This window comes from Ctenocephalides felis, unplaced genomic scaffold, assembly GCF_003426905.1.
Source record: "Ctenocephalides felis isolate EL2017-DRISC unplaced genomic scaffold, ASM342690v1 CF-g0.4_SCAFFOLD_01886, whole genome shotgun sequence".
In the NCBI taxonomy this organism is placed as follows: Eukaryota; Metazoa; Arthropoda; class Insecta; order Siphonaptera; family Pulicidae; genus Ctenocephalides; species Ctenocephalides felis.
The window spans coordinates 77,163,770-77,173,619 of NW_020538040.1; positions in this window are offsets into that span (position 1 = coordinate 77,163,770).

Genomic DNA, 9,850 nt, shown 5'->3' on the forward strand with positions numbered 1-9,850 from the left:
AATTTACGCGAGAAGACGAACTACAAGGAACTGAAAGCCGGTAGGATCAGGAGGCATCATGGAAGCAGAAGTTAAGAAAGGAAGATACATAAAAAATAGTGGTCATGAGAATGATAGACAAGTAAGGGTAAGAAAATCATTGATTTTTGGTGGCTCTCACACCATGGTAGTCGCGCCTTCAGACAGACTACCATTTATTAATATTATACAAAAAATAATGAAAAATTATTTGAGTTTAGCTAGATCTTTGCGACGCAACTATTCGTTATATCGAAATAATTAGCTCAAGGTTATTATTTTTAGCAAATGCTTTGTATAATGTAATTTGATTTAAATAGCGTATCTATTAGTAATTGTCCGTAAATATCGCATATTTTTAAATTTATTAATAAATATTAATATTCTTGTGGCTTCAAAGAGTCAATATTGTTATTAATGAAACTATTTGAGAAAGAAGTAGAATAATTCTTACAAAATCTGTGCTGATTCTTAAACGTAATGTTTTATTTATTAAGAAAACTGTTAACCTGGTATGCAAAGGGCATAGATAAATAAGTATAAATAGATGGCAAACACACCCACTTTGATATTACATCAACTGCAATTCTTCCAGCATTCAATAGTTGAGCTAGTATAACTTTTTATTCGAAAGATGAATAAAACAAGGAACTAGCTATATTTTTGGGCTTTTTAATTTAGATTCTTCGTTAACAACAAAGTGTCAGACAATTGCATGACGTTTAAAAAATATGCCTTTTTTTATCAATATTTCATTAATAATACGATGTCAATGAGTATCCAATACATCTTAATCAAGTAATATTTGATAAAATTAGTTTTAGTGCTGCATTTTGCAAGAAGCCCTTATAATTAGTATAAAGAACTTAATTGATTGTCTAGTCTAAACTGAATAATAAATTTTATTCTGAAAATTCTACACAGTTGGTGTGGGTGCATAATCAAGTTAAAGATGAATCAGGAATTAGCAAGATTTCAGTTGAAATTGATCTTCGGATTAATTTTACTAATTGGAACCAGACTCAAAAAAATAGAGCAGAGCTGGTGTTTCGGCTCTCACGTCCAGTCGGAGATAATGAATTTATTGCCAATTGTGATGACAATTTTTGATACGTGTATATTACGGCTCACGACGAATTGATTGTAAACTGAATAATACAGTTTCAGTCCAGTCAAGGATGACGAATTCATTTTTGCCGATAGCTACGTGTATATTATGGGTAAAAATTACGCAAAGTTGCTGAAAGGTCTAGGTTCGGAAAATATTTTAAATTCTATCAAAACTAGAGTTTTTGGAGACATTTATCAATGTCCTTTCAGAAAGGACCATCATGTCAAGTTGAACTCATATGATCGGCATGTAAAACGTGCAATTAAAACCAACACTAGATACAACTGTAACGTATCTTCATAATTCTAATGAGAAAAAAAATTCGATGAGGATGAAGATGTGTCGACATATGACATTCAGGTCGCAAGGAAAAATAAGGTAACCTTACTTTGTCAAAAAGGTGGAACCAAGTCCGAACGACGAGCTTGTTGCAAAGTTGCTGAAAGGTCTAGGTTCGGAAAATATTTTAAATTCTATCAAAACTAGAGTTTTTGGAGACATTTATCAATGTCCTTTCAGAAAGCACCATCATGTCAAGTTGAACTCATATGATCGGCATGTAAAACGTGCAATTAAAACCAACACTAGATACAACTGTAACGTATCTTCATAATTCTAATGAGAAAAAAAATTCGATGAGGATGAAGATGTGTCGACATATGATATTCAGGTCGCAAGGGAAAAGAAGGTAACCTTACTTTGTCAAAAAGGTGGAACCAAGTCGGAACGACGAGCTTGTTGCAAAGTTGCTGAAAGGTCTAAGTTCGGAAAATATTTTAAATTCTATCAAAACTAGAGTTTTTGGAGACATTTATCAATGTCCTTTCAGAAAGCACCATCATGTCAAGTTGAACTCATATGATCGGCATGTAAAACGTGCAATTAAAACCAACACTAGATACAACTGTAACGTATCTTCATAATTCTAATGAGAAAAAAAATTCGATGAGGATGAAGATGTGTCGACATATGATATTCAGGTCGCAAGGGAAAAGAAGGTAACCTTACTTTGTCAAAAAGGTGGAACCAAGTCCGAACGACGAGCTTTTCAGGCTGGAAAACGTCAAAAAAACGAAATGTTACTGTCCAAGCAACAGTATTATCGCAATACAGGTGATAATGCATGAAGTGTTTGCCATGCTGGCAAATGTTATGAATGGATAGCAACCAACAACGTTGGTGTAAGAAATACTAAATGAGGGAATTATTATTTTGTTTGATTATTTATGTATCGTTATTTAATGTATTCGTTTATGTCTACTCTTAATTTCAATAAAATTTCAATTTCAACTTTCCGAATCGTAGAAGAGTCTTAATCAAGTAATATCTGATATAATTAGTTTTAGTGCTACATTTTGTAAGCAGCCCCGTCGAAACTGAATAATAAAGTTTATCAGTCCAGTCGAGGAAGACAAATTCATTTTTGTTATTGCTATGACAACTTTTGCTACGTGTATATTGCGGCTTACGGCAAAAATAGTAAATCGGAGATTAAAAAATCATATCGTTATCCGACTTATAATTTCCGAATCGTAGAAAGAGTGCCATACGATTATTTAATAGAAAACGATCAGCAATGCTAGTTGACAATCGTTCAGTTTTTCTATATTCGACTTCTCTCAGCAAGGCGTATATAATATATATATTATTTTTGTTAAATTAAGTTGAATGTTTCTGTTTTGTGTAGAACATAGTGATTATAGAATACATTTGCGAGAACGGTCTAAAACTTTCGCGTACGAATTCAAGCGAAGATCAACGTTTGCCTTAAATCAACATCATTATAATGAAAAAGTAAAGCTGGAAGTAAATAAGCACATTCAAATGCTTTGATATCGATGTGCTAAAACATTATCAAAACAACTTTTAGTTATCGAAGTTAGAAAAGTTACTATTTACACGCGAATAAAAACAGCAATTTTCGGAAAAATGTGTATATTGATTAAATCTGAAGATACAACAGCAATTGCAGAACTTGTTATGTATCATACTAATCTATGATAAAGCTGTGTAAATAGTTCCACTTGGTGTCGGAACTTACAGGATTCGCTAAACATGCCAAAGCTAGTAGAATATTGAACTCCGATGGTTTTGCTTTGTAGTTAAAAACTAATAAATTAATTAAATATTGATGGTGAAAATATATTATCGGGAATGTTTTTGATGCATATTTGAGTTGCCAATTTTAATAGATTAACATCTGTAATCACTGTCGATAAGTCACATCCGAACTATAACCACATTATTACACACTCATAATCAGTTAGTTATTTTGTATACTAGAAATTTCCTAGAAATAATTTACATGGCGTTCGCCCGTTCAGTTATTTCTTAAATTTATTAATTATGGCTAATAATATACATACAAATTTTTATCATTAAAAATTAGAAAATCCAAAATATTAATTTCAAATACAGATAAGAGTCTAATAATAATTGGTGTCGAAAAGTGAATAAATTATTATTTTTATGTGGGTTACAAGAGCAACGAAAGTATTTTATTTGGTTGTTTTTTTCGGTATTATATAATGTTTAGGTATGAACTATTCAATTGTTTTATGAGGTGTATTGTTATTTTTAAATTATATTCAAGAGTTTTTTAACAGAATCTCTAGAATAGCTTGCATGTGGTTGGGGTAAAGAGGACTACCACAGACCTTATACATGTATTATACTAAGGTCAATGCTCGCTACACATCTTTTGCCCTTTTCTATACTATACTTTCTTTATCCCAATAGTTTATTATTATACAAAATGTAAAATATAATCAGGAAAATTTTCGAAAATTCGATTTCGAGAAGGCCGGGCCTACAGATAAATTTTGAGATTGATTGAATTCTGTAATAAGAGAATAAAATAGTGAAAACCAGGGTAAAATTGAAGAATAATTACTAGTGGAAAAAAAGTTAAAAATAATAGTTTGTTGATTTATGCAAAAACCAAAACCACATTGTTTTGTTACGTCTGCAAACAGTAGCGGCGCTAGGCGTCGGCGGTGTCGGCGGCCGCCGACGGCCTCGCGCCTGTGGGGGCCTCGCAAGAGGCCCCGAAATTTTTTTATTATTTATTTATTATTTAAAGTTTAGTTTATTTTTATTTAGTTTTTTTTTATGCTGATGAGCGAGTAAAGAAGATTAGTGGTTTGCGGGCACTCTCATTTTACTCTCTTATCTCTTATGGGCACTATCTAATATCGTCTGTCATTACTATAGATTTCTTCGCGCAAGGCGGCTAATTCTCTGGTTGTTTATATATGTGTGTTTTTTATGTAAGCATAATGTAAATCATTATTTAGGAATACAAACGTGTAGTTATCTTAACGTATCCAAACAGTAACTAAATAAACGCTCCATCAAAATTGATCAATGAGAATTGACAATGGTTTACATTTTTTATAAATAAATATTATAAATACTGTTAATTTGAAACTAATCATTATTTTACACTGTCGATATATTTTTTTAAACATTCTAATCAGATGGTAAGTTCTTTCAAAAACTGCATCACCAAATTGATTGATAACCTTTTAACTATTTTTGTATTTCCAAAACCGCTGGACCTGCTTTTGCCAATTTATCAACAGGAATGTTCTGTTAATCATTTAAATCGGTCGATCCAAAGATTCAAATAATCCGACATTTTGAAATTTCTGAACCGATTTTAAAAATTCAAAAACTCTTAAGTTTTCAGTTGGCTATAAGTTTTTCGTAAAAATCGACCGCGTTGTTTCTTCGTAATTAATTGTAGATTTTTTTTAGAAAAAAAAACTCGGTATAAAGATAAAAATTATAGTTTAAACTAACATAAAGTATATGGAACTACAATAATTGATTAATTATATAAATTCATTAAATTTTGGAATAATGGCCCGATCTTTTAGGTCATGCCATGTGTACGTTCTATGTGCGTATTTGTGCACTCAATTTATTATGATTATAAATTTTTCAAATCTAATTAATCAATTGTAGATTTTAAAATTTTGTCTAATTAGTTATTGATTAAGTCGGTGGTTTCTAATCATTTTCATTCAGAAAGACTTGAACAGTCGAAAAATTATAAAACTATCTAATCGAATAATTTGGCAAAAAAGAAACTTCTTCGGAATAATTATTTAATTTCCGTGTTTTACTAAGATCTGATGAACGAACTTTTTTTGCCGAAGAGTTTGTTCATTTTAACTTGTGCAATTTTTGTATATTTCAATTTGTGTAATTATCTGATTAAAAATATATCTGATCTTTTGTTTAACAATAATTAGTTTTTAACTTTGTAGCAAAACTGATTAAATTTTTAGAAAGATAGGTCAAGCGGTTTTGGGGATCCATTAAAAAAAGGAAAAGAAAAGCTATTTTCAACAAAACAAAAATGATCATTGGATATACACGCATCGAATTTTCAGATATTTTATAAAGATTTTAGTAATAAGTACAAATTTTGTTTCGATTTCTATGCATTCCGTACCAATGTTCCGCGTTAGACCACGACGCGGCGCTTACGCGCTTCGATATTTCATCTCAGGGAGGTAACGAAGCGTGATTGCTTTGAAAAAAAGTTCGAAATTTTCAAAAAAATTCAAAATAATTAATTAAGAATATAAATAAAGAAAAAAAGTTAATTTTTATAAAAAAAATTCTATTTCAATTCTTCAATTTTCAAAAAATTAATTTTTTTTTTCAAAGTTTTCAGTTTTTTTTCAACATTTAAATTACAGCACGGAAAGTTTTAGTGATAGTCCTTAAAAAAGGGGGGCCTCGCAAACGAATTTCGCCGACGCCGACAAATGGTCTAGCGCCGCCACTGTCTGCAAATAATTTTCACGAGGATTAATTGAAAAATATATTTAAAATATTTATCAACAATAACAACTTGATTGATGAAAACAAAAAAAACATATATTCAAACGTATTTATTCATAAAATTCTATATGTATTTACTCATAAAATGGTTTTTTCTTGGTGTGGTATGTATATCTTTTAATTATTTTATTATAAAATTAAATTGATTTTTTAAAACTTTGTAAATATTTTTTAGATACTTTAACAAAGAATTGCTGAATGATGACACACAATCCGTGTCGAAACGTATATTATAAATAAATATTTGTATTTATTTGTTTCTTTTATTTCGACGACTGGCTGAAAATCATTATGATATGTCTCAACGTCGAACAAAAAAATCTAATTATTATTATTATTATTATATATATATATATATATATATATATATATAAATAAAAAAATAAATATTAATATAATAATTAATGTAAATATAGAGTAGAGTGGAGATTCAAGGCGAGCGGTTAAAAAAATCCATTTTAATTTACGTTATTTAATTGTTTCATAATATGCATTGAATTTTTTTTATCTCAGATGCAAAAGATTTTTTTATATACCCTCTATAAAAAATTACTTGTGGTTGGAGTAAAAAGACCAACTGAACCTTTATGCTGACAAAGGTGTAAAAAACAAGATAATAGTAAATATAAAAATATAATATATTAAAAACAAAATTATTCCAATAGTTATAGTTATTCCAAATCTTAATGTTTAGGTATTATCTTTGTAAAAATGTGTCACTGAAATTTGTATTTGCCATCGGGTAATTGATGTATCTTTAATTTCGAAAAATCACTTATAATTAAATATTAATCATTGGGTGTGTTTGCCCCTCATGGGGTAAACGGGGGCATGTAATTTTTTTTAAAGTAAATGAAAATAAACATATTTCTATATTCAGGTAATTACTGGGTAATTTTCTGAACATATTTCGATATTTAGTTGTTTGATATGTTTTATGTGCTGTAATGTATGTTGGTTAGTTTTTACAGTATAATTACTGCACATATGTTCATAAGCTTATATATTGGAATACTGAATTGGATATTTCACTAGAACATGAATCTTGGAATATTAAAATAACGATTTATTAAAACTCTCCTAAATGGCAGAGTTTTTTTTGGAATAGTTGGCCCGTGGTAATCATATATATTTACATATGTATATATGTTGAATGTTCGCGCGTTACAATTGCGTAACATATAGATTGACTTTACGGTAGTCTTGTTTCACGCCCTTTTCAGCGCGGGAATTCATTCATTGGTATCCTCTTCCACTCGAGAATTGCAGAATTTATAAGTATTTTGCCACCGCAGTAGCGGCTTCCAAGTGGAAAGAGTTATTGCTTAGCTGGTTATTGATAAGTATGTGTGTTTAATTACTTCGTTGTATTTATATATATTGTATTAATTTATTTCAGCGGAAAGCGTTAACGATTAGTGTAAATAATTGTGTAATAATTAATGTTTCTAACATTTCAGAAGTGTGAATGAACTACCCCACATGGTGATAAGCAGTGGTGTTGTGCTAATATTTTTTTTGCCGGAACGCTAAAATTTAAAATCCGGTTCAAAAAATTTGATATATTTCGATAAGAACTCACAAATCTAATATATTGACTTCTTATATAATTAACTCTATTATATACAGCTAGTCTATACATTAAATTGTACAAGTATGAGGGAATCATTGAGTACATAATTTATATTCTTTATCTGTCATCTTCAATGACATTAATTATATTTATTTTGGTATTATTTGTATTCATTAATACCTACAGGTATTTATTATGATATGAAAGTACTCAAGATTTATTACAATACTTTATAAGACTTAACCTAATATGATAGATAACCTATTACCTATCATACTATACTATATTATATTATATCATAGATAGATATCTATTATCTATCATACCGTGAGATACCTATACCCTCATTAACTTATTATATACCTACATATCTTTTACTTCTTATAAATACTACTGTCTAATTTATATATTCACCTATATTATATAAGTTTACCTTACGCCCTATGTATTTTTTTTATTACCTCTACCTATCTATTGTCTATACCGGGAATTGAACCCGGGACCTCCGCGTGGCAGTCGCGTACCTTAACCACTACCCTATCGGGTATCCCCACCATTAATATAATATGGGCCGCACTGTTGTTACCGCGGGTCATTTTCTAATTAATTAGATAATTAATACTAAGGTGGCGCGACGAAACGCGGAATAAGACGATTGATTGTAGCGTTACGGTGGTGTAGTGGTTAAGGTCGTAGCGTGTCACGCGGCGGACCCGGGTTCGATTCCCGGTAAGGGTACAAATAGCGCGTAAGAAAAATTGTAGGTAATAGGATATATAGTAGATATAGATAGGTTATATAATGTAGGGATTGAGAGTATATGATTAAATATAGCGTACGGTATAGATGTAAGGCGCGTAGTATAGAATGCAAAGTATAGGCATACGTAAGGCTATAAAAATATACGAATAGGAACCTATGATGTAGGTGTTAGCGTATAAGAAATGCGAATGTATATAAGATTTAATTTATAAATATTATTTTTTCTATAAGAATTTTTATCTCGGTATTAAATATCTAAAATATCCGTTAAGGCATCGATTACACCTTACTGCTGCCTTTGCCGTTATCACTTCATAGAAAATTAATTATTAATTTTAAACGATTGTGTGCACTGTGCGACAATAGACATAGAACTATAAATTTTATTAAATGTTTGAGTAACTTGTGCGAGCTGAATTTCTCTTAATGTTCTTAGTCTCGCAACTTACTGAATTCTAAAAATTCTAAATTTAAAAATATAATATAAAAATTATTATACCGCTGTCTGGAAGGGATGGCAATTTATAAGTATACAGATTAATACATCCAGAATTTGGAATTTTTCTATAATCCGTAATATTGAGAAAGTTTGCATTAGACCTAAAAAGGGATGCGTATTTACCTAAGCTATGGAAATATACGGAAAACTTATATGATTTGCACATGCATCCTGTGCTCACTTAAACTAAACAATGATCATAATATATTTAACGAATTTTTAACAGTATTTACAAATTACATTCAAATCATCCAAAGCAAGTGGGTTAAAGTCGTGTAATTTTTTAATTTGTTTCCCCCCTCTGAATTTAAAAATGGATTTTTCTGCCCCACGTTGGGAATTACTAGTCTAGGAGTACAATTTTTTAATCTACTACCAGGTTAAAATAATTGAGTGATCATCAATTCCACAGCACCTTCATCAGATTTTTAAAAGATCAAAGTTTCTATGAATATGCATACAAATCTCAAATTGTAGGCCGAAATTGAGACAATAAGTCTATTGAAATATCAGGGTAACTCTTTTGCTATAAATTGTCAACTAATTTACCAATAAATAAATGTCAATAAAACAATGATTAAAATAAATTAGCAATAAATGTTAGATTGTAAAAATTTACAAGCGATCGACGGCTTATATTTTTGCCTTAGATGGCAAAAAATTCATCCAATTATTAAAATATTACATTTTTTTGCAGTTTTTATGCTTTTGTATTTATAGAATTGCTTTTTTTGTTACAATCAATTTCCATTATATGAATGTCTTAAATTATTTATTTTATTCGACTAACGCCCGCTATGTCCGAAACAAGTCCAACTTATATCCGAAATATTAGGGCATCAGACACTTTTCGGTCTTAAAATAACATACGCGAAATTTGAAATACACTTATGTATTTCAGTTCATACACCTCAATTTGTAACTAAATTAAAAACGACTTTGATAAAACCAGTGGTGTTGTGCTAATATTTTTTTTTGTCGGAACGCTAAAATTTAAAAACCGGTTCAAAAATCGGTTTTCATGTTTTTT